Source organism: Lynx canadensis, chromosome B1 (genome assembly GCF_007474595.2).
Source record: "Lynx canadensis isolate LIC74 chromosome B1, mLynCan4.pri.v2, whole genome shotgun sequence".
Lineage (NCBI taxonomy): Eukaryota > Metazoa > Chordata > Mammalia > Carnivora > Felidae > Lynx > Lynx canadensis.
In genome coordinates, this window is record NC_044306.2 from 21,801,685 (window position 1) to 21,828,673 (window position 26,989).

The window sequence follows — 26,989 nt, forward strand, 5'->3', positions numbered from 1 at the left end:
CTCGCTCTTAAGGTTCCAAGAGAGAATCCTTACTTGCTTCTTCAAGCTTTTGGCGTATGCTGGACTTCTGGATACTTCATGCTAGTCACATGGCCATCTCTTCTCTGTGTCTTTACATTATCTTTCCTCTCTGTGTCTCTGTGTCTGAATTTTCCCCACTCTGATGATCTCATTTTAACTTGAATATCAATGTAAATATCCTATTTCCAAATCACCTTTTGAGGTAATGGGGGTTAGGACTGTAACATATCCTTTATGGAGGACGCAATTAACACACACAGTGATCTAAAGAGTAAGGAAGAACTTAAGATTAGGTACAGTGGACTTAAGGTAAATAGAGCTGGCCAGGCTGGGAGGACCCTGGAAGGATGAGGACCAAGGAAGGATGGGTGACTAGAGTTCTTTTTTCACCCATTTGATAAAAGAAAAGAAATTTGGATAGACAAAGCACTTGTGTTCAGCCTGTAGTAGTCCCCTATGCCTGTAACTGAAGAAGCCCTGAGTTATTCCTAGCAAACTATCTTTTAGCAATTTCCAACAAATTTTAAGAAATGTTCCTAATAGAACATTCTCCTTTGAGTTATTTATATGCTAAACAATCACGGATTGACTTTGATCAGCTCTTTAAATTCGCTTTCGCTAAGCTTTAAAATTGAGCTCGACATACAGAATAATTCACCAACAGATTCAAAAGAATCTTTGTTCATCAGTTTCATTAGTTCCGCTATTTATCTAACTCTAAGCAATGACTTCCTTAATTTCATGTGCATAGCTGTTGTTCATTACTGAGCAGCAGATTTCTGCCATGGGGAAAATGGATTCTGGGCAGATGTAACTGATGGAGCTGAAGTCCATGTAAGCCAAATGTGGTTCTTTATCTGAGATGAAAAATGCTGTGTTAAATATCCTAACTCTGTAATTCCTAATGCCTTTCATGTAGAACTAGTTTATTTTCTACTGCCTCACACCTGTGCTCATGGATGTTTAGGGTTGAGAGTTGGCATTAAGTAAATAAAGTGGACTGGAGGAGGATTCTCTCACTCAGTCTTGTGCACAGTTACTGAGGGCATAATTTTTATAGTCAAGAATGAAAGAGGTTTACACACTGATAAACTAATTTCTTCTTAATTATTTTTATATTAATTCTTACACCCATTTAAAAATCTGTAAATTGATAAAGAGGCTAAGGATTTAAATTAAACTGTTAAGAAAACATCATGCTAGAACTATTACTTCAGAGCATCTGGCTGGCTCAGTCAGTAGAGTATGTGACACTTGACCTCAGGGTCATGAGTTCGGGCCCCATGTTGGGCATGGAGCCTACTTAAAAGAAAAATAAAATTGAAAGACATGTCCATATTATCACTTTTAAAAGTTATTTTGTAATATAGTTAATGAAATAAAATGGAAAAAAATAAGAATTCAGAGCCAAAGATAGCAGTTTCTTTTCAACTCCTCCCCTTGACTCACATTTAGTTTCTAACACAAAGAGAGCTTTTGTGAGAAATTTGGTATTTATCCTTCCACTTTCTTATTAGTAGACTTCTATATAAAAATACCCTCACATAAAATAAAATTCAGATGAAATGTATTTGGTGTGCTGCTTGCTTTCTTCCCTTGACAGTGTCTTGGAGAACTTTTCACCTCAGTTCTTATAATTCCTTCACATTTTTTTTAACTGTTAAATAGCATTTGTTTACGTAGAGGTTTATTTAGCTAACTCCTATTAATGGATATTTCACTAGGGCATATAATATTATAACCTACCTCATTTCTCTTTTGTTTATATTTATTTCCCAGGGTTTGATAAAGAAAAGTGAACTGGTGGCTCCCTGGGATGTTTACATTTTAATACATACTGTGGAATTCCCTTCTAAAGACTTTATAAATTTAGACCCTAACCAACAGCAAATGAGTCAATTTTTGCATGTGTCTTAGAATTCTATTTTATGAAAAATTATTTTAGCAGTGCCATAGAAGAACATTTGTGGGTTTTGGGTTTTTTTTTTTTTTTTTTTTTTTTGCTTTATCTTAATTTGCCTGTAGGATTGGTAAAGTTGCACATCTTTTCATGTGTTTACTATTTTTTCCTGAATTTATACTCTTTGACCATTTTTGGTAAGATATGTTGTTTTCTTAATAATATGAAGAATTTCTTTGTAGATTCTGGAAGCGTATCTTTTTATCTCTCTGTTGAAATTACAGTTCCCTAGTCATATGTTAGTCTTTTAAATTTGTTTAAGTCTCCTGTTGTCATGAAAAAAAAAATTGCGTTTGTGTGTATTAAAATATATAAATGTTTACCTTTGTAACTTTTTCATTTTTTTTTAATGGAAGTCTATCTTGATGTAAGATAATGACCACATTTTTCCCCCTTATTGATCTCTTTGAGCCACCAGAAATTTATTTTTAGTTTCAGCCTGGGATATTTTTCTAACAGATAAAGAATTCCATTAGATATTCAGTTCCCCAATCACAAGTTTTTGAATTGTTCCTAGTTTTACCAGTAACTTGAAGTACTTCTCTGTGATAACCATTGACACATGTCTGCATAGGTCTGTTTCTAAGCATTCAATTCTGTAGTTCTTTTATTTTTTAACAGCATTTTTAGTCACCCTAAATTTGTATTCTTCTTTACTTGTTTAGAGAATTTCCCCTTTTAACACTTTTTTCTCTTTACAATATCTTATAAAATCAGTTGTCAAATTCCATAAAAAACCTTTGTTCAGATTGCACCAAATTTTTATATTTATGAGAAGAAAACACTTTTAAAATAGGATATTTTTCAATCTACCACCTTGATAGATGTCTCCATTACTTGATGTTAAATATTATGTTTAAAATTTATATTTAATAAGTTACTAGCCATAAATTATCTCAAGTATAGGTTTGATTATTAGTGTTTTGTGGATGTTGTAGGATATTTTCTGTTTCATTACATTTTCAGTTGGTTATAAATAGTCTCTAGGAATGCATTAATTTTGTTTTGATGATATATTGAGTAATTTTGCTGAACTTTCTTCTAAGTGATATTTAGTTTGTAGTTATTTGTCTTTATTTTTAAGTAGAATATCATAATTTCTGCAAATAAAAATAGCTTTGTCCTTTCCTTATAAATTCCTTCCTCATTTCTTTTGTATCGGTTGAATTGTTGACTTAATGGGAACACTTGTAACCATTCAACATAAAGTATGAATTAAAAAAAATTAATGTTTACCTTTGAGAGAGACAAAGAAAGAGCACAAGCGGGAGGGGGCAGAGAGAGAGGGAGACACAGAATCCAAAGCAGGCTCCAGGCTCTGAGCTGTCAGCACAGAGCCCAACGCGGGGTTCGAACTCAGGGACCACAAGATCATGACCTGAGCCGAAGTTGGATGCTTAATGACTGAGCCACTCAGGCGCCCCTAAAGTATGAATTTTTATATGTTTCCCATAGATATTCTTTATCAAGTTTTGGAAATCCTACATAGCAAAATTTTTACAAATCTGGAATGGGCATTTAATAGTGTATGTAGCCCTTCTCATTAATTGTCATCATTTACATAGTATCTCTTAATTAAAAAATCCCCCTTATAATGATATTTATCATTTCCTTTTTCTATTAATTTTTGCCCTTTCTCTCTTTTCACTTTTACTAGGTTTCCATCAGTGTGCCCATCTTTGTTAGCCTTGTGGTAACCAATTTTTGAAATTTATTATAGATTATCTATGCTCTTTGTTGATTTGCGTTTATATTTATTTTAAAGTTAATTAGTTTCCAACACTTTTTATTATTTATTGTTACTTTCCTCGGATTTTTTTGGGTTTTCTCCCCTAATTTTCCTGACTGTTAGTGGGGTATTTGTTTGTTTTAGTTTCTTAGAGTTGCTCTCACAAAATACCACAAACTTGATGGCTTAAAACAACAGAATTTATTGTCTCCTAGTTCTGGAGCCTGGAAAGTCTAAAATGAAGTTGTTAGCAGAGTCATAGTTCCTCTGAAACTTGTAGAGAAATCCTTGTCTCTTCCCAACTTCTGGTAGCCACTGGTAATCTTTAGCATTCATTGATTTGGAGAGGTACATAGCTCCAATCTTTGCCTTTCTTATCATATTTTGTTCTTTCTGCATGTCTCTGTGTCTTCACATGGTCATCATCTTATAAAACAGCAGTCATGTTGGATTAGAGATCCACCCTACTCCAGTATGACCTAGTGTTAGCTAATTATATTTTCAGTGACACTGTTTCTAAAGAAGGTCACATTCTATGGTGCCAGTGGCAAAGATTCCAACATACCTTCCAAAATTTTGGCGGAGATTCAACCCCTAACAAGAGCTTGGTATTTTTATCCTTAATCTCTTTGCTTTTGTTGATTAATGCTATAAGTTCTCATCTAAGCATTGTTATAACCTCATCTCCTAAGATTTGATAGTATCTCAGAGAATATTATGCACAAAGAAAGAGGTCTATTAACTAATTTTTACAAGATAAACATATTTCTCCTTAGAACTGAAGGAATAATTTTTCTTGATAAAGACATCATCAGAGAAAGATGAGTTAAAAGGATCTCCTGCAGAGATTATTGCCAATAGTTAGGGTAAGAGATTGTATGTGAAGAATACCGTAAATGAAAATGAAGATATTTGGTATTGAAATGTCATAATGGAGATGAACCAAGAGGCAATTCAGTATCTCAAGGAGCTGATAGAAGATTGCAATGAAGAAAGAGCAGAGTTGTATTATAGAACCAATCACATGAAAAGGTAGGTGACACTGAAAAATTCTGGCAATGACAGTGCTTCCCCTGTGACACGAACAATCATTCCCAATAGAAACTCCCACACTGGTACTGGCAGAAGCGAAAGAGTTCATTTCATAGGAAATCACACAGTAGGAAAGTTCCCAAAGGGAAATCAATGGAGATCCATGCTGAATCTGACACTGTAATGAGTGGTTCAGTAGCCAGCGCTGTGTCTGTTGTACATAATAGACCCTTATAAAAGATATCTTAAAATTAAAAAAAAAAACATTCAGTGATCCCTGTTCACAGAGAATAGTACTACAGGACTTGGAAGGAGATTGTAACGTACATATTTCTGACCCAGCAGTATGTCCTAATGGTATATTTGCATATCTCATATTGAATTACATGAAAAGAACAAAACCCATTCAAAATAGAGCAGGTATTTTGAAAACCTTGAAAAACACTTTACTCACCTTGCTCATGATTTTTAATGGCTTTTTTATGGTAACCAAATATAGCTCTAAATATGATAATTTAGACAGGATCGTCATGAATAAATTCCACAGCTTTATGTGTACAATCCTACACCTAGTTATGCAGAAGGCTTTTAAATCTCAATAAATTAGATGGTTACATAATATCAGGAAAGTTAAAGCAAATGAAACATCAAATGTGAAATGACACTGGTATTTATCACATAAAAGTTAAACAAGTTATTGCAGTGGTTACACTTTAAATTTATATGTATAATTCAGTCCAAACTGCAGGGAAACCCAAGAAAGCATTTATGATAATACACTCTGTGCTTCAAAATTAATAACTTGAGCCTTCTCACTAAAATCCTTCATAATATTTTTGGAGAAAAATATATAATAGAAAAATCGAGTATATAAACATCCTATTTTCAAGGAATATGATTACTTTATCAAGACTTTGCTTGTAGATTTGATATTCATTAAGTAGAAAAATGGCATTAATATACTCAATTTGTAGTTCACTCTGGATCTTTTAATAAATTCTGTTCAGAGAATTGTTGGAAGAATAAGGGCTATTGCACTGATTTCATTTTTGCAGGATACACTACTACAAACTACAGAAATTTGAGCCCTTAAGAAGTAGCAAAGGGGTCACAGTGAGATACGGATTCATCACCTCTGTTTATAATGTGGTGTGTGCTGGGGCGCCTGGGTGGCTCAGTAGGTTAAGCGTCTGACTTCAGCTCAGGTCATGATCTCATGGTTCGTGGGTTAGAGCCCCGCATCAGGCTCTGTGCTGACAGCTCAGAGCCCAGAGCCTACTTTGGATTCTGTGTCTCCCTCTTTCTCTGCCCCTCCCCCGCTCACACTCTTGTCTCTCTCTCTCTCTCAAATATAAATAAACATTAAAAAAATTAAAACAAAATAATATTATAATGTGATGTGTGCTGAGTGAACCCTAAAGCACAAAGGATTATACTACTGAAACCTTAACCAAAAATATATTCTTTTCTCTGGTTTGTGACCTGTTTTTCTACAATCTATATTGTTTATTAAGGAGAGATCTTTCTAAACTTCCCCTAGTGTACTCAGTTTTCAAATAGAACAAACAGCGGTTTTGGGAGTGATGTTTCCATTACTATGGTCACCTGAATCATACCGCACAGTTTCACCTGCTTTTCCTACACTGCTCAAGTTAATTCCATTTTGTTTACTTTCTCCTACTGCACACAATAAACCTCTAATAGAATATCAACATATACATATGCAATACTGGCAATTAGAAGAATTAAACACTCTCCATACTACCAACTCTTGTTCTGGCTCAACCTTGTTTATCCTGTGTTCTAGTTCTCAAACTAAATGGCATTTCCTCAAATAAAGGTTTCCTGATTAGCTCTTAATCAGGAGGCTAATCTCTATCCTAATCAATTTTTCCTTCCAGTATTTGTAACTTTATATTCTTTGTGTCTTCACTATTTTATTGAATATCTATACCAGGACTGTAGATTATCGCCTTCTCTATGGCTTGGTGCATAGTAAGTACAGTAAGCATTTGTTAAATGAATAAATGAATGGACTTTTTACATCCTTAATAAAGAAATAAAGATTTAATGAGTTATTACAAAGCATGTGAAATAGTGACTGGCTCTAATTTTGTAGGTTTGAGAATTTTTGTAATTCTTTTTCTTAATGTTTATTTTTGAGAGACAGACAGACATAGCCTGAGTGGGGTGGGGGCAGAGAGAAAGAGGGAGACAAAATCTGAAGCAGGCTCCAGGCTCTGAACTGTCAGCACAGAGCCCAGCATGGGGCTTGAACCCACAAACCATGAGATCATGGCTTGAGCTGAAGTCTGATACTTAACCAACTGAGCCACCCAGGCGCCCCTAGGTTGAAAGTTTTTATGTAGGATGTATTCCCAGAAGTGGAATCTGTGGATCACGGGATTTATGTACTTGTTTCTTTCAGTAACTGCAATTAATTGATTAATTAACTTTCTTGAGGTAAAATTTTTATCCCACAAATTCACCTATTTAAGAGTACGATTCAGTGATTTTCTATCCAAATATTTTAATGAATAAAGATAAATTCTGAAATATTCCAGGTACATTTATTTCCATATGCCAACAGAAAAATACAGGTTGTATACACCAGGAGTCATTTTTGGTTATTCTTACTTTTTTTTTTTCTCCTGGATTCTCACTTCAATGGCAAAATTTGCAAACGCTGGGAAAATAAATAGGTACAATCTCAGTTTTTTCCATGCCTCAAACCACATATCTTAGGGTGAGGGATATTTTCATTGTTCTTTGTACTAAGTAGCAGAATTGCCTGTATAAACCTTGGGTGGGATTAATATTTGTTGATTTGCTTAACTAATGTTTTATATTTTATAAAACAATGATAAGATAAATTGCTACCCAATATAGGGTAGTTTTCCTAGCCCTAGTGTGGCCACCGTCACTGCTCCTCCATGAAATCCTGGATCCCATGAGATTTAAATTGTATGGTCAAGGAACTGGAAGATATTTCAGATTGTTTGCTTAACTGACTAAAATGTAGTTTCAATGGTATACTGTGATGAATTATCTTGAGGAGCCAGAAATTCCTTAGTATTATTAAAAAAAAAAAAAAGACGGAGGTAGATGGGATATTTGGAGTGGATTTATTATATGTGACTTAATCATTTCTTACCACCCTTCCCCTGTTGCCAACCTTGTCCCTAGAGGTTGCCCATCTGCACAAGGTGCTGAAGAATATGTCGGTGTCAGGAGCAACAGCATCCTTTGGTGGAGCTCAGTGGTTGTTCTTTGTCACCCGTGATGCAAGGAGGAGGTGATTCCCTGGAATAAGCTGCCTTATTTCAGTGAGGAAGTGGTAGCACAGCAGGCAGGGTAGGCGTGGCTATATCAGGTAATCAGGGCAGCAGTGCTTAACAGAATCGTTAGAACTTTGTGAATCTCTGGTTGAGGACAGTCGATCATATTATCTGTAGAAGCCCAAAGATGGGAAGCTCACTGAGACCCTCCTTTCTCACTGAATAAACTCTAGATATGATTGGGGCGGAGGGAGCTAACAACAACAACAAAAACCGAAACCTGACTAAGTTACCACCCTGGGTGGTAATGAACCTCGCTCATACCCCACATCTGAATCATTTTACAGCCCCAGTCTCCTTGAGTGTATGGGAATATGCATAACTTTCAGAAAGGTTCTTGTGAAACTATCATCAATATATTAGACATTTTCCTCCTGTCTTTCTTTAAAGACACCAGTTACTTTAATCAGAATCAATATGCCGGTCTGATATTTGGAGAGATATTGACCTCTGGCTCTGAGAGAATTCTAGTGTTCAGGGTGTGGACTGTCATTCTTGTCTTCCATGGTAAGTTGTGCCTTTTGGGCATCAGTTGATAAGTGGAGTTTTGTCCTAATCTGTCTCACAGTTGGCCCAGAGGCTCATGAAACAATTTTGAGTTAATTTCCCAAGTGTTGCTGAATATAGCTGACACGGCATAGCAAATTATAAGATATTGGCAGGGGTGCCAATTCTGATTATCGTGTTCTGATTATCGTTATCTGATTCTGATTATCCTGTCAAATGTAGTGCCTTCCATGCAATGTGGACATGAAGTTGAATCTCTGGAGTCCAGGTCATCTTCTGTCAGTGGATAAAAATTAAGAAAAAAAACAAAAACAAAAAGAAGGCTGGGTAGACACACTTCTAAGAGATCAGAAATTTTGGGTGTATATACTGAGAACACTAAAGATCTATCCTTTTAGCAAATTGCAGGTTTACAATACCATTGTATTAACAATAAACACCATGCTGTACATCAGATCTCTAGAATTTATTCATTCTACATAACTTAAACTTTGTACCTTTTTCAGGATGAATCAAAAATATTATTTTATTTCCTTTTTAAAGTTTTTATTTATTAACTTAACTTTATTAAGTTCCAGTTAGTTAACATACAGTGTAATTCTAGTTAAAGGTGTAGAATTTAGTGATTCATCAAAACTTTGTGCCTTTTGACCAACATCTCCCCATTCCCCCACCTTGTTTGCTCATCTCTGTCTGACTTAATGACTTGTCGTTAGAATCAACTGAGAGTAGATATGAAAATTATTATGAATTTTAAAACCATATACAAAGTATAAAGGTTAACATTGCTTTAGCTAAAAGAGAATAGAGTTGTAATTGGAAATAAGTCTATAATAAGTTGATAAGTGGAGGTTGTCAATGACTGAATGCTTCTAGAAAAGTCCCAAGGACATGTGTGTATGAAAAACATCTGGAATGTCAATACTCACTGAATTCTTAAAGATAAAATGTGGCATAAAGAATCAAGATGTATTGAGGGAGAAAATTAAGTGGAGCAATAGAAAGTAATCTTGAAAACGTATTTTATTCCTGTATTTAATTAATACGACTACAGTTAAGAAATAAGACATTCTTGGGGCGCATGGGTGGCTCAGTTGGTTGAGCGTCTGACTTCGGCTCAGGTCATGATCTCACAGCTCGTGAATTCGAGCCCCGCGTCAGTCTCTGGGCTGACAGTTCAGAGCCTGGAGCCTGCTTCCCATTCTGTGTCTCCCTCTCTCTCTGCCCCTAACCCACTCGCATTCTGTCTCTTTCTCAAAAATAAATAAACATTAAAAAAAAATTAAGAAAAAAAGAAATAAGACATTCTTAAAACATAAAAGAAAGAACAGAGGCAGCACTTTAAAATATAATTGCCATGAATTTTATACAGACACAATGTTAAAAAATATTTCTGTCAAGGCAGTGCACTTAATTTTGCAGTTTTACTACAATATCAAATTATTAACTGTATTTTAATATAAGAAGAACAAAGAGTTTGGAATAAGTAACACAAGCTGTGGGGCAGATTCTCCTATATCCGTTCTTTGATGTAGCTTTTGTGCTCAGAATTATGGGTCAATAGTTATTTATAGTGTAATTGTGGACAGCGTTACAGAGAAAGTTATCATAAAGGAGATGATTTAAACTTCCATTTGGAAAAATAAGTTAGGGTTATATTCTTAACCAAAGGCAAAAACTAATTCATAGTTAAGACCGTCATGTAAACAAGGTCACAACACTATAAAACTCAAAGATAATTTAAAATTATAAAATTATACATCATATTCTGTTAATTATGCATATATTTTACATTTTTACATGATACATATGTTCTTTAAACCATGAAAATTATACATAGCACAAATGTACAACTTTCATTCATTATAAATTTGACCTAAATATGATCCCAGTTTATATGCTTAAAGGGGCATCATAAAACCTATATTTAAATCTGCTTTAGCAATTAGTTTTGACTGTATGGCATTGGAAAACTTCCTCAGTCTCTTACCCATGTCCATCTTATTATTCACTTAATTCATTATATTTATTACTTCCATAACTTATTTTAGAAATTTGAGTTCCTCTGTTTTGTTTCCTGACCACTTTTTTTTTATTGTATTATGTTCCTGTTTAAAGTATGCCACATTAACTTAAATCTTGGAAGTGGAACATTTTATTTTTTTTTAAGTTCTCTTTTGTTGCCTGAATTTCCTGTTTTCTAATACATAGGTCCCTATCTCTTTTTATTTAGTTTTTTTCTCTCTTTATGGTATTTTGGTTTTCCCAAATATCTGGTACTTATATTTAGAAATAAGGTTCTAGGCTGATTATTACATCCTCTGGAAAGGGTTTCTATTTTGAGTGTTTAGATTTGGTTTTTGGTTTTGCAATCATTCATTCTTCTTAATGGGAGGGCTGAACATGAGCTCTGGGTAAGTAGGAGAAATATTTTGCCTGGGACAAGGCTTCTTTCATTCTTGGGTAGAATATATGTATATGTGTATACATATATATATACACACATATATACATATATATGTATACATATATATATACACATATACATATATATGTATATGTATACATATACACATATATATGTATACATATACATATACACACATATATATGTATTCATATACATATACATATATATATACACATATATATGTATATACACATATACATATATATACACATATACGTATACATGTACATATATATGTATTTTTTTTTTTTTTTTACAAAATTCCAGTACATTTTGCAATGTGATCAGAATAGGGAGAGGTTTTAACTAACTTAGTTCTTCTGTGGCTAGTTCTTTAATAAATTACCTGTAGAGGATTTTATTTTTCAGATACAAGCACAACAATATCTCCCCTTTAACATGATCTTCTTCCAGGTGACTTTGACTCTCCTCCCAAGGAAAGATAGATTCTATGATTCCTGCCCTTGAATCTGAGTGAGTTTGTATCTATGGCAGATATTGGCTTGTTAGGCTAGGTCCTGAGAAGTTATAATACTTCTGTTTGTTTCTTCTTGGGACGCTTACCCTTCTAACACAACCTCCATGCTGTGAGGAGGCCCAAGCAACAACATGGAGAGGCCGTGTGTAAGTGTTGCTGCCAACAGTCACAACTGAGGCCCTCTGACAGCCAGTATCAATCACCAGATGAGTGAGTGAGACTTCAGATAATGCCAACCCCCAACTGGAATCCCTTCTAGTCTTTGAGTTACCCCAGTCATTGAATTAGCTCCAAATTTTGGGTCTTCTTGGATAAGGCCTCGGATGTGTGGATAAAGCAATGATTTTCAAGTATTTAATCCAAAGAATCAGGGAGAATAGTAAAATTGGGACTTTTTTTCACTATATTTGTGATATTTTTCACACAGTAATGGTAATTTGAACACAACTCTCATTTTAATGCTACAAGTCACTCTGTTGTGTGTATTTACTAACTTGACCTTGAGCTTAGAGTCTTACTTGTGCCCCACAGAGGAAAAAGACTTCTGACTCTGAAGTACTTTGTCGCATGTATGCGTTCAGCCCAGTGACTATTGTGCTGGACCTTGTGCGTCAGGTACATGTCATCTACTGTTTGTCTTCCAGAAATTCATCAAAACCTCCATTTACTCATTGTCATTTGTCCTTTTGTGACAGATGTAAATGTTTTTATCTTTCAGTAGAGATTACACAATTGTATATGTGTGTGATCTCTCTGCCATCTTGTATCAGGAACCCCAAAAAGTCTCATTAACCGGAGCTTCAGAATCTTTGTCACTTAACAAACATGTTCCTTGAAAAAAGCAGGGTCTGATTGTGTCCTTTCATGTTGCTCTTACATTTTTACTATTTTACAGGGATCATTAGCCATAAAAAAAATATGTTACCAATAAAACCTAAATCATAACTAGACATTCTGGAATGATGAACATCGAGACTGAAAGTAAGGAAAGTTAGGAATGCTTGGAAAATGTCATTAGCCAGATCCTGCGAGCAAACCAGTCATAATTAAGGATTCGACTCTTCAGGAGGTGTATTGATTCTGAAAGTCTACTAGTGTTCCATGAAATAAACTACAAATTGATTTAGCCTAATGATTTGCAAGCTTACTTGTTGAGTTAAAATATGAGAAAAGCCTAAGTGCAGTGTCTGGAACATAGTTACAGTCAATAAGAAGTTGTTACTTCAATGTTTGAAAATCAAGAGGGTTGTTTGAACTTGGCTGAAATTACCTCTTTACTAGCACCTTCAGTATTTGTGTAGATTTTGATTATCAGCATACAACTAGTAATCAAATATTTTGATGCTGTATTAGGTGTTCCTGTCCAATAATGACAATTCAAAAATGATATATGTACTTATATAAGATTTGACATTTGCTGTAGATATTTAATCAGCGGGTGTGGACTAACTTGTATGCATTGCAGAAGGAAAAAAAATAGATCTGGAACTTTTTTTTTTTTTTTTTTTGAGGGAGAGAGAGAGAGGGCAAACACACACATGCTAGCAGGGGAGGGGCAGAGGGAGAGGGAGAGAGAGTCTTAAGCAGGCTCCAGGGAGCCTAACATAGGGCTTGATCTCCCGACTGTGAGGTCATGACCTGAGCCAAAATCAGGAACCACCCAGGTGCCCTTTGATCTGGGAATTTTTAAGGTAACTTAAAACTCTGAAATATTTCAATGCTATTAAAACATTATGGGAATATTTGTAATTCCATTTTGTTATGCCTAATTGTTTTAATATTAAATTTTTTTAAGTTTATTTATTTATTTTGAGAAAGAGAGAGAGTCTGAGGGAGAGAATCCAAAGCCGGGTCCATGCTGTCAGCATTGTGCCGGACATGGGGCTCAGTCCCACAAACCGTGAGATCATGACCTGAGCCAAAACCAAGAGTCTAGTCACTCAACCAACTGAGCTACCCAGGTGATCCAAAGTTAAATTTTAAATATTTTCCTAAAAAGTGAACTTGACTTGCAGTGCCTGGGTGGCTCACTCCGTTAAGTGTCTGATTTTGGCTTAGGTCATGGTCTTGTGGTTTGTGAGTTCAAGCCCTACATGGGGCTCTCTACTCTTAGTGTGGAGCCTGCTTGGGATCCTCTCTCTTTGCCCCTCCCCTGTTCGTGTTCTCTCTCTCTCTCTCTCTCTCTCTCTCTCTCTCTCTCTCTCTCTCAAAAGTAAATAAAACGGTAAAAAAAAAAAAAGTAAACTTGACTTACTATGATAGCTTATTCTAGTGTGAACATTTATTTATGAAGCACTAAATTCTTCAATGATAGTGATTCTTCCTTTATATTTCTTACATGAAATCAAGTGATTCAGATGAATTTCATATTACTTTACTTGAAAACATACTTAAATTTGGAGGTTAATTGGATCAAGAGGAAATTCAGCCATTTTATTAATCTGAGTATGATTTGAATAACACACATGTATACACATTGTATTCTGTATAATAGCTAGTACCTTTTACAACCATCAAATATTTTAAGACAAAGGTAAATAAATTAAACTCATAAAAAGTGTCCATATTTTTAGGAATGACAAAGACTAAATAGTGAATACTATTATTTGAGTAATATCTTGGTGAGGAAGATAATAAATAAGAATAAAAAATACTTTTGTTTGGGGCCACCCTGGGTGGCTCAGTTGGTTAAGCACCCAAATTCAGTTCAGGTCATGATCTCACAGCTCATGGGCTCCAGCCCCGTATTGGGCTCTGTGCTGACAGCTCAAAGTCTGGAGCCTGCTTCAGATTCCGTGTCTCCCTTTCTCTCTGCCACTCCTCTGCCTGTGCTCTGTCATTCTCTCTCTCTCTCTAAAAAAAAATAAAATAAAATAAAAAATAAAAAAAATACTTTGTAAGTGTTGATTTTTTAATATTTTGAATTATGCATTGCTAATAACTATGTTAGTATTTTTGTACACCAAATATTGCAACATATATACACTATTCTTATTTTGGTTATGTGCATGTTAACATTCTCAGAATTCTCAAATCTTCCAATAAATACAACTTTAAGGGATATAGATTAACAATTTTAATATGGTATTAAAGAACAACTGTGTCTAGTTTTATATGTAAACTTTTAAAATTATAGATGTGTTAGTTTTCTATTTCTGCTACAACAAATTACCACAAATTAAATAAACAGCTTAAGGGACACAATTTATCTTATAATTCTGTTAATCAGAGGTTTGGCATAGCTCAGCTAAAAGGAAGGAGCTAGCAAGACTGTATCCCTTTCTGGATGTTCTAGAAGAAGATCTAGAATAAACTTATCCTAATCACATCTGCAAAATCCCTTTTGCTACAAGGTAACATATTCGAAGGTTCTGGGGATTAGGAAGTGAATATTTTGTTGGGTAGCACTCTTCTGCCTAACACAATAAATAGAACAAATCCAATAACTGACTATTGTAGGATTATTAGCCGTATTCATTTCAGCCTTAGAAGAGTACATGTGCTTACAATAGCTTTGTGTATATTCTCAAAATAATGTGTATTATAATAATTCAGAGTTTTGACCCTAAAACCAGAAAGTTAAATTTATAGTGTTCAGAGCAGTTATTTTATTACACCCTCCTTCCCAAGACAGTGTTTTGTTCTTTTGCCTCTTCTGATTGTTACCCCTTCCTTTTCCTAACTTCTGGGTCCCTAACTACTCAAGTGATATCCACTCATCATACAATAACAAAACAATAACAGCGACAGTAAAAATGGCAGTTCTCCTTCATGATGAGTCTAATATATGCCAGCACTGTGCGAAAAGTACTATTTCTTTATCTTTAAGATCAGCGCTTCCCTCAAGAAATCTTCATGAGTTGTCCCACCTGGAAAGCTGAAGATAAAACAGACACGACTGACTCCAACGTGTAGCTTTTCACAACAATTTTGAATTGTTTACCAGTTAAAAGTGTAATTTTAGTTAGAATATAAAAATCTGAGTTATAAGCAAAAAATTCAAAGATATTTCATGTAAATTGAGTATTTTTGTAGAATTTACATGTTCCATGATTATTTAAAGCTAGTATTTTATTAAGATTATGTCTAGTGAATATGACAGAGATAATTAGTATTTATTTTGAACACAATTATACTAAAATGTTAGTTTAAAATATCATTAGAACCTTAAGTTTTAATAATACTTTATAACCTTCCCTTCGAATTATCAAGTCTAACTCAATACTACAAATTCTTTTTTATATAAATTCTTGAAAAGTAAACAAATAACTCATTTCTTTCCTTATGTTTTAATGTTACTTCATTTTTAAAAAAGATTTAATTTAATTCAGACAATAGATTTTCTCATTTCCTAGCTCAATATATACTTTTATTGATTACTCTTTTCCACATTGTTCTTCTAATGAATGCAAAGATTTCAGTTATGTTTAACAATGTATCTGTGTCACATAAACACATTAAATATCAAAAACTAGACTGCAAAATATTGCAAGCTTATAAGATTGCAGTATATTGAGTCTCAATCCCTATGCATGGTACAGAACTTTGAAAGACATTGGCAATTAATAAATTATAAAAAGAAAGAAATTAATAAATGTCTTTTAAAATGCAACCGCTAATTGGCTAATGAATCATTGATCATATTCTTCTTTAGTCTCAATCTTGGTGGAAATGTAAGCTGTGCATTTCAGATGAGAGCCCTCTATGAATCAATATAAAAACTTTTACAGAAAGGGCAATGAGTTAGGAAGACTAAGGAAGGAATATATTGACAAATTTCATCATTATGTCAGAGATCAGCTGTATCTCACTAATGACCAACTTGGCCTTCCTGATGTGTACCACCTATATCAAGCATTCATGGTTGAGAATTATTGATTCTATCTATTGATAAAACTTATTATCAGACAGCTCATATAATTATATTCTGATTCCTGTTCAGTTCATTTTCCTGTCCTGGACCTGTGGTTTACCATTTATATTTGGGTAGAGAACTGTCACATGATTAATCAACTTTTAGACTGTATGATGCCTTAGAACATATGATTCACTTGACCCCAGCTACCTCTATTGAATTTGACCTCATGACATTACAATCCGTTGACACTTGACCCTTGGTGGGGAGAGAAAATGTGAAGTTGCTCTCGGATAGCATCGTCTCCAATTCTCCTCTCCTATTTTGATGGGTACTTAAATTGCAAGACTCTGCCCTTCATTACTGTCAATAAAGCATGTTTTCCTTTCTGCCTGTGACCATTAGCAGAGGCTTCCTTCCACCATTTCCCCCAATTTCTCCAGCTGTTTAAGTCTGCATGCCTAGTAAGTCGCACTTCTAAGTTTCATTATGAAGCAGAGGTTTTACCATGATTGTGTGATAGTCATTCTATTCCAGTCACAATCATTCATATCTGCTTTTGATCTGAGCCAAACTTCTAAGCTGTAGAGAGTGCATGCACAATAAACTTAACCTTTCAAACTCACTGGTCTCCTCACCATGCTTGCCAAACCTCCCCAACTTACTCCTTTAAAAAGTAGTTTAGTGCTCCTTCTTTGGAGCAAATATGAGCCTTGAATGAATCACTTGAATTAGAAAATCTGCATATTACAGTCAGGAAATGTAAGAAATAGAGTTGGTACTGGATTATTGCTACCTATTTCAATTTGAAATTTCCAAATTACTGCTCATAACTCAGATGGTTACTTTGGTTCCCCATTATGCTGAATAAAAAAAGATATTTGATTTTGTCTGTCTCCAATTCAGCTGTTGGTGCTAATTTATTTGACTCCCCTTCAAATATTGCCATCAATTCTAGAAAAGACTCAATAGCTTCCTCTAGTCTAGGTGCTTATGGTATCCTTTCCTGCCAAATGACCTTCCTAAGGAAAGTAATTCAATGCATTTATTAAAGAAAATGGAGGGAAGAAAGAAAAGGAGTAAGAGAAGGCTGAGTAAAAAAGAATCTGGGGATTCTGTAAGCAGCATATAGTTTTATATACATTTAATATACTGAGATATGTGGTGTAGAAAAAACAAATGTGATATAGGCAAAAAAGTGATATTTTTTTCAAATAAACTTGAATTTGATATCTAATCAACCCTTTTATGGACCCTGAGAAGTATTAGAAGATGAGCTTTTCTCGTGCATAAAATGAAAATATTCCTGCATAATTTTGAGAAATAATATAACAAATTTGGCAAAGAGTCTACTTTTTTTAATTTTCAAATTAAAAAATATTTGAGTATACTTGACGCACAATATTACATTAGTTTCAATTGTTCCTGTTCACGTTTGACAAGTTTATATATTATGTACACCACAAGGGTAGCTACCATCTGTCCTATTGCCTTGCTGTTGCAGTATCACTGACTATATTCCTTATGCTAAGCCTTTTATTCCCATGACTTACTCTATAACTGGAAATCTGTATCTCCCTTTGCCCTTCACCCATTTTGCCCATCACCCTGCCCATACTCCTCTGGTAACCATCAGTGTGTTCTCTGTTTTCATATGTCTGATTCTCCCTTTTGTTGGTTTATTCATTTTTCTTTTCTTTCTTTTTTTTTTTTTTTGATTCCTCTAATGAAAGGAATTATGTGGTATTTGTCTTTATCAGGCTGACTTAGTTTACTTAGTATAATGCCTCTGGATCCATTCATGTTGTCTCAAATGGCATGCTCATCCTTCCTGTGGCTGCATAATATTCTGTGGCTGCATGTATGTATACCACATTTTCCTTATCAATTTGTCTATTGATGGACACTTAGGTTGCTTCCATATCTTTGGTATTGTAAATAATGCTGTAGTTAATATATAGGTACATATATCTTTTCACATTAGGGTTTTCATTTTCTTTAGGTAAATAATAGTAGAATTATTGGATCATATACTATTTCTATTTTTAATTTTTTGAGGAACCTTCCTACTGTTTTCCACAGTGCCTGTAACAATTTAACAGTGCAGAAGCGTTTCTTTTTCTCCACGTCCTCACCAACACTGTTATTTCTTGTCATTTTGATTTTAGCCACTCTAACTGGTCTAAGGTCATAGCTCATTGTGGTTTTGATTTGCATTTCTCTAGTGATGAGTGATATTGGACATCTTTTCATGCGTCTCTTGGCCATCTGTGTGTTCTTTAGAAAAATGCCCATTCAAGTCCTCTGCCCACTTTATTCTCAAAGTATGTGTGTGTCAGTTGATGTGTTGTGTTGTAGAAGTTATTTATGTACTTGGGATATTAACCCCTTATGAAAGATATCATCTGTAAATATCTTCTCCCATTCGGTAGGTTGTATTTTGGTGATGTTGATGGTTTTCTTTCTGTGCAAAAGCTACTCTAGTACCAGTAGTTTATTTTTGCTTTGATTTCCCTTGCCTGAGGAGACAGATCTAGAAAATGTTACCACATCATTGTCAAGAAATTACTGCCTCTGTTCTCTTTGAGGATTTTTACGGTTTCAGATCTCAAATGTAGGTCATTAATCCATCTTGAGTTTGTTTTTGTGTATGGTGTTAGAAAATTGTCCAGTTTCATTCATTCTTTTATTTTTTTTAATAATTTTTTAGTGTTTATTTTTGAGAAGGAGACAGCATGAGTGGGGAGGGGCAGAGAGAGAAGGAGATACAGAAATCTGAAGCAGGCTCCAGGCTCTGAGCTGTCAGCACAGACCCCGATGTGGGACTCGAACTCACAAACAGCAAGATCGTGATCTGAGTGAAGTCGGACGCTTAACCGACTGAGCCGCCCAGGCACCCCTTCATTCATTCTTTTATATGGAGCTTACCAGTTTTCCCAGCACCAGTTATTGAAGAGAGTGTGTCTTTTCCTTGTTGTATATTCTTGCACCTTTTATCATAGATTAATTGACCATATAATTGTGGGTTTATTTCTGGGCTCTCTATTCGGTCTCATTGATCTATATCTGTTTTTTGTGTGTGTGCCAGTACTCTACTGTTTTGATTACTACAGCTTTGTATTATATCTTGAAATGTAGTATCATAATACCTCCCAGCTTTGTTCTTTCTCAGGATTGCTTTGGCTATTAAGAGTGTTTTGTGGCTCCATTCTAATTTCAGGATAATTTGTTCTAGTTCTGTGAAAAATATTGTTGGTATTTTTGTAGGGATTACATTGAATCTGTAGATTGCTTTGGGTAATATGGACATTTTAACATATTATTTCTTCCAGTCCATGAGCATGGAATATTTTTCCATTTTTTTGTGTTAGCTTTACTTTCCTTCATCCCTGTTTTATAGTTTTCAGAGTATAGGTATTTTATCTCTTTGGTTAAGTTTTTTCCTAGGTGTTTTATTCTTTTTTGGTACAATTATATATGGTGGTGTTTTTTTTTTAATTTGTCTTCACTTCATTTTTTTAGTTTAGAGAAACAATACGAATTACTGGGTATTTTTTTTTTTTTTTTGTATCCTGCCACTTTACTGAATTCATGTATCAGGTCTAGTAGTTTTTTGGCAGAGTTTTTGTGATTTTCTGTGTTTAGTGTTATATCATGTACCAATAGTGACTGTTTAACTTTTTCTTTACCATTTCTTTTTCTTTTGATTACTGTGGCTAGGGTTTTCATTATTATGTTGACTAAAATGTCCACTTGTGAGAGTGGAAATCCTTGTCTTGTTCCTGATCTTAGAGGGAATGCTCTCAGTTTTTCACTATAGAATAGGATGTTAGCTGTGGGTTTTTCATAGATGACCTTTATTATGTTGAAGTATGTTCTTTCTGACTCCACTTTGCTGAGAGTTTTTATGAGAAATATGTTGAATCTTGCCAGATGTTTTTTCTGCATCTGTTGAGATGATCACATTTTCCTCTTCATTTTGTTGGTATAATACATGACAATGATTGATTTGCAAATATTGAGCCATTCTTGCATGCCCAGAATAAATCTCACCTGCTCGAGGTGAATGAGTTTTTAATGTATTGTTGTATGTAGTTTGCTAATGTTTTGTAGAGGATTTTTGCATCTGTGTTCATCGGGAATATTGGGCTATCATTTTCTGTGTGTGTGTGTGTGTGTGTGTGTGTGTGAGAGAGAGAGAGAGAGAGAGAGAGAGAGATATTTTATCTGGTTTTAGTATCAGGGTAATGCTGACCTCATAAAATGATTTGGAAGCTTTCATTTCTATTTTTAGGAGTAGATGGAAGAGAAGAGGTATTAATTCTCCTTGAAATGTCTGGTAAAATTTACCTGTGAAGTCCTGGAATTTATTGTTTGGTAGTTTTTAGATTACCAATTCAATTTGATAACTTATAATTGGTTTGTTCAGATTTTCTATTTCTTATTCAATTCTGGAAGATTGTATGTTTCTAGGAATTCATCCATTTCTTCTAGGTTGTCCAGTTTTTTGGCATATAACTTTTCAGAGTATTCTCTTATAATCTTTGTATTTCTTTGGTGTCAGTTGTTACTTCTTTTGTTTTTTGATTTTATTTATTTGTGTCCTTTTTCTTTTTTTCTTTATTTTTTGTGTGTGAACCTTTTATAGTGTTTGTTTTCTACTTACCTGAAGTTAATGTAACATTCTATGGATATAGTGGTCTATATTAAGTTGATAGTCATTTAAGTCTGAACATATTCTGAAAGCACTATATTTTTAATCCCCCTCCATGATTTATATATGTGTTGTCATATTTTATATCTTTTTATTTTGTGTGTCCCTTCACAAATTCTTACAGATAAAATTATTTTTACTCCTTTTGTCTTTCAACCTTCTTAGTACCTTTACAAGTGATTGATCTACTACCTTTACTGTATGTCTGCTTTTGCCACTGAAGTTTTCTCTTTTCATCATTTTCTAGTTATAGCCTCTCATTTTCCACCTGAAGAAGTCCCTTTAACATTTCTTGTAAGGCTTGTTTACTGGTGACACACTCCTTTACCTTTGTTTGGGAAATTTTTTTAAGTTTCTGTTTAAATTCCAGTTAGTTAACATACAGTATAATATTATTTTTAGGTGTACAATATAGTGATTCAGCATTTCCATACAACACCTGCGCTCATCCAAATGTACTCCTTCATCCCCATCAACCGTTTAAACCATCCTTCCACCCACCACCTCCCCTTTGGTAACAGTCATTTTGCTCTTGATTGTCAAGAGTCTGTTTCTTGGTTTGCCTCTCTCCCTTTGCTTGCTCGTTTGTTTGTTTCTTAAATTCCACATATGAGTGAAATAATATGGTATCTGTCTTTCTCTGATGTATTTCACTTAGCATAATACTCTAGCTCCATGCCATTGCAGATAGCAAGGTTTCATTTTTTTTTAACTTTTTGAAGAAACTCCATCCTGTTTTCCAGGGTGGCTGCACCAGTTTGCATTTCCACCATCGGTGCAAGAGGAGGGTTCCTCTTTCTCTACCTTCTTGCCAACACTTGTTGTTTCTTGTGTTGTTGATTCTAGCCATTCTGACATGTGTGAGGTGATAGCTCATTGCAGTTTTGATTTGTATTTCTTTGATGATGAATGATGCTGAGCATCTTTTTATGTGTCTTTGGAAAAAAATGTCTATTCATGTCTTCTGCCCATTTTTAAATTGGATTATTTGTCTTTGGGTGTTGAATTTTATAAGTTCTTTATAGATTTTGGATACTACCCCTTTATCGGATATATCATTTACAAATATCCCATTCAATTAGTTGCCTTTTAGTCGTGTTGATTGTTTCCTTCGCTGTGTAGAAGGTCTTTATTTTGATGAAATCCCCATAGTTTATTTTTGCTTTTGTTTCCCTTGCCTCAGGAGACATATCTAGAAAGAAGTTACTATGGCTGATGTCAAAGAGGTTATTGCCAGGATATACTCAAAGTGCTGAATGGCAAAAATCTGCAGCCAAGAATCCTCTATCCAGCAAAACTATCATTTAGAATAGAAGGAAAGATAGAGAGTTTCCTGGACAAACAAAAACCAAAGGAGTTTGTCACCACTAAACCAGCTTAACAAGAAATAATAAAGGGGACTCTGAGTGCAAAGGAGAGACCAAAAGTGATAAAAGACAAGAAAGGGTCAGAGAAATATCCAGAAACAATGGCAAAACACATAAAATGACAACACGTAAAATGGTAGTAAACACCTATCAATAATTACTTTGAATGTAAATGGATGAAGTGCTCCAGTCAAAAGACATAGGGTGTCAGAATGGGTTAAAAAACAAAAAACAAAAAACAAGACCATCTATATGCTACCTACAAGACATCCATCTTAGACCTAACGACACCTGCAGATTGAAAGTGAGGGGGTAGAGACACATTTTTCACACAAACAAATAGAGGTCTGGGAAACTTTTAATCTCTCCTTCAATTCTGAATAATAATCTTGCCATTAGCATATTTTTGGTTGACTGTATTTTGTACCCTTTCTGACATCTCCTTCATCGTACGCCTTTAATTGTGGACGATCTCTTCTGCCAGTCTTAGGGTCATTTTCAGAATGGGCTGCATTTTAAATGTTGCCTTAATATGTCCCTGAGAGGAGGGAGGTTCACGATCCTTCTGCTCCATTTCCCTTCTCCTCCATCTTCCTCATGCTCTGCCAGTACAGATGCCAGTACAGTTGCTCAGCTTCCCCTCCAAGGGCAGAACAGATTATTTACAAATTAGTATTTGCTTCTTTTGTGAAGACTTCCATCTAAGTTTTGAATGCAGAGTTTATTTTATGTTGCTCATCTTTTTAAAGTATTTACATTTATTTATATATTAACTGAAATGCTCTTTTGTGCTTCATTTGGAAGCTAATTTAGACTTCAAGTTTGTCTTTCAGCAGAATGGGCAAGCTCTTCCTATTTTCTCCTCATTCTCCTCTTGGTTTCTGTTGGAACCCTTCTTCGTAATAACTGGAGGGATGGTTGCTGTGTTAACACCCTAGACCAATTTTGAGAATCTGACAGATATCTTTGTTTTGTCTCTGTACTGACCTGAGAAGGTGTCTCCAGACCTTACAGCCCATTTGCCAATGCCTAAAGGGGGGTGGGGGGTCTGTCCTTGTCATCTTTAGCAATTTTTTGCTCCCTTCCCCTCATCAAAAATAGTTCACAATGAAGGCTGTGGAGTGTTAGTGTCCCTGGGGCTATTGGATGAAATAAATGGCCATAAAATCCCCTGTGGTCATTGCTGGATGTGGGTCTGAAGGAAAGAAGAAGTGAAAAGGTCACAGCTTCCTAGTCCGTAACCTTCCTAATATTCTGTCTCAGGATTCTTACTACAACCCAATACACACCTTGTCATCTTCCTTCATTTTAATGAGAACTTCAGCAAGGAATTAGGTGCCCCTAACTAACTTTACTTTAGGCTAGTAGTTATACTGTTTTCATTGCTTTGCTACTTTGGGCCTAGTTATCTAATGATGAAAGAGAAACAGAGGAAGAAGGTGAGAGAGAGGGAGAGGATGAGAGAGAGGGAGAGGGGAGATTAATTGATTCATTAGAGCCACCAGAGTGTCCCCAGAGCCACTTGAGTTGAATGTGTTTACATAAACCATTTTGGTCTTGCTACAAAAGCAGTTTATCATGAAATCAAATTGCTGCCATTTGATATATTTCCTTTCTACGGGCAACATTTTATTTTCAGGGGTTTCAGAACGGCCACCTTTTTTGGATATACAGGTGTTTCCAGAAAACCTTTGAAAAACAGTATAGAACTTCATTTTCATTTTATTTAATCATAATGTGGCTTATAACACATTTCTACATGTTTCCTACTTCAAAAATGGCAGTTTTATAAAAGCTATCCTTCATAGTACACGGGGACTCAATCCACTCTGGAAGAAACCTTCTGAGTTCTGAGTTGATTCTACCAAATCTATGTCCATTACATGTGCTTTATCTACTGAAAAAGACTTCTGGGAGCTTTCTCCTAACTACTTTTTGATATACCCTCCTTATGGTCTTAGTCTTAATCATTTTATTTGCTTTGTCTAAAAGTTGTATTGGGCCAGTCATTTCATATTTTCTTTTAGTAAGTGAGTTCAAACTCAGGACCCTTTTCTCTTTAAATTTCCAACAAATTCACTGTATAGTTTTAAGATACACGTAACAGTTTTACCAAAAGCCATTTCCTATTTTAGACTACCACAGCTATATTTCCTTTCCTTTGTATAACCCTTTAACATTTTACTTATCTTACTAGTATAACCTGAGGTCAAATTTATAAAGCCTCCAGCAAGAAATTTCTGTGGAAATTGAATCAATAAATAAAGGGACATTTAGCAACATTATCCTCTCAGGCTTTTTGTGCATTTATTATTATTCATAATTTAACATTTATTGAGCACTAAGAACCATACTGTATTTGGAACAGAAATGTAGATGCTATCTCTGTCAATAGATTTCTGTTCTCAGGGAGAATTCAATTTGTGCAATGTCTCAGAAGTTAACACTCACTGTTAGATAAATAAAGGGGGGAATACATTATAAAGTTTGAAAGGACTTTGATGAAAATTTATTTTTCCCATAAAGCCATGACTCATGTTTGCATGGAGATAAAATTTTTGTTGAAAGTATGATTGACATGCAAGAGTATTAAGTAAAAGGTATGACCTTGATATCTGTAGTTTAACATTAGAAGTTTGAACTTTAAGTGAATTCGGTTAAAACTGGATTGAACGAAATAACTATGTGCCCCAGATACAAAATCATTTGTATCTCAGAGAATCCCAGGCAAAATAGGAGCACCTGGGTGGCTCAGTCAGTTAAGCATCAGACTTTTGATTTCTGCTCAAGTCATGATCCCAGGGTCATAAGATCGTGCCCTATGTCAGGCTGCATGCTGAGCGTGGGGCCTGCTTAAGATTCTCTCCCTCTCCCCTCCCCTGCTTGTTTTCATTCTCTCCCTCTCTCTCTCTCAAAAAAAAGAATAAATAAAAATGAAAAAAAAAAAAAAAAAAAAAGAATTCCAGGCAATCTGGAGTGTCTGTTTCACTGTTGCTGCAAACATTCAGTTTTAGTCTCAAATAGGTTTTGGTATCCATTTTAGTTGAAAATAGTAGCTTCATTAGTTTATTTTTATTTTTAAAATTTATTTATTTTGAGAGAGAGCATGAGGGAAGGACGGGCAGAGAGAGAGGGAGAGAGAGAGATTCCCAAGCACGCTCCTGGCTATCAGCCTGGAGCCCACCTGGGGGCTCGATCCCATGAACCTGGAGATCATGACCTAAGCCCAAATCACAAGTCCAATGCTTAACTGACTGAGTTACCCAGGCGCCCTTTCACTAGTTTATTTAGAGAAAGTTCACTGCTGATTCTGCAATATGTATGTCTACCTTTAGTTTTATGATTAGGTACAACTTGATCAAAATGAGGACTGACAAAAACTGCAAAGAATGTTTATTATCCAAAAGCAAACACTGCCTCTCTGTGCCCCATTTTTTACCCCAGTCTAACTTGGAACTCTACTGATTCTGACCAGATAAGAAAATGAAACTGTGCTAATAAAGTAGCAGGCAGGTAGCTGTCAGTGACTTACCTTTTTCTTCTGATACTCTGTCTTCTACGGACACTAATGAATTGATCTCCTGTCTTCAGCACTGGGAGAGAAAACAGTTAAAACAGTCCCCTAAATTCTGGACCTTCAAACAAACCATAATTGATCCAGTTAGTTTAATTGATCTTTTCTCAGTCTCCTAGTTACTGACAGAGAAGGACTAGCACCCATAAATAGCAATACTTCTTATAATAAATAGGTCTGTAAACTGGAGGGGTGAATGGCAACTCATCCAAAAGCAAAGATATCATTTGAGGTGGCTTCAGCTTCAAGTAATAGGAATGTTTAATTCATAGGAGCATTTGAATTATCTCTTTCTACAAAAAGTATAAACTTTTTGAAACTCTGGCTGTCTTGGTTGTTATGATTCTCTTACTTTCACCTACTTCCATGGCTTAGCTTTAATACCAGGTTGGTGGATATATATTCAGTTTTAGCAATTCACATAAGAAATGTCGGCGTCCTGAAAAAATAGGAAATCGACTGTTCTTTGTGTCTCTTATACAGAGGTGAGGAATGTTTCTGAGGAGACCTTTTGCAGCAGACTTTCCTCATTCCCTGTTAGCTAGGTCTGAGTTATTTGACCTCTCCTAAATTATTCACTGTAAAGGGAAATGAGATTTCATTTGTCATTGATGGGTATTGAAAATGACCATTATAAACGTCATCTGTGTAGGGTAACAACACATGTAGAAAAAAAGTATCTTGAACTTTATAGAAGTGGAATGATAAATATAAGCTCTCCCTTTTTTAAAAGTAACATAATTCTTAATGGCTTGCTTCTACTTTCCAGTGTGGGGGTCTTAAAAACAAACTTCTTTCACATATAATTTCCTTCTACTTTTGTCTGATAAAGTTTCTATAGACCTCATACCCCTTTGCTTTATATTTTTACTTAAAATTGTTTCTTTAAGCATAAATGTTGATAATGCATCTTTTCCTTTAAACTGGAAAACTAAAAAACTGCT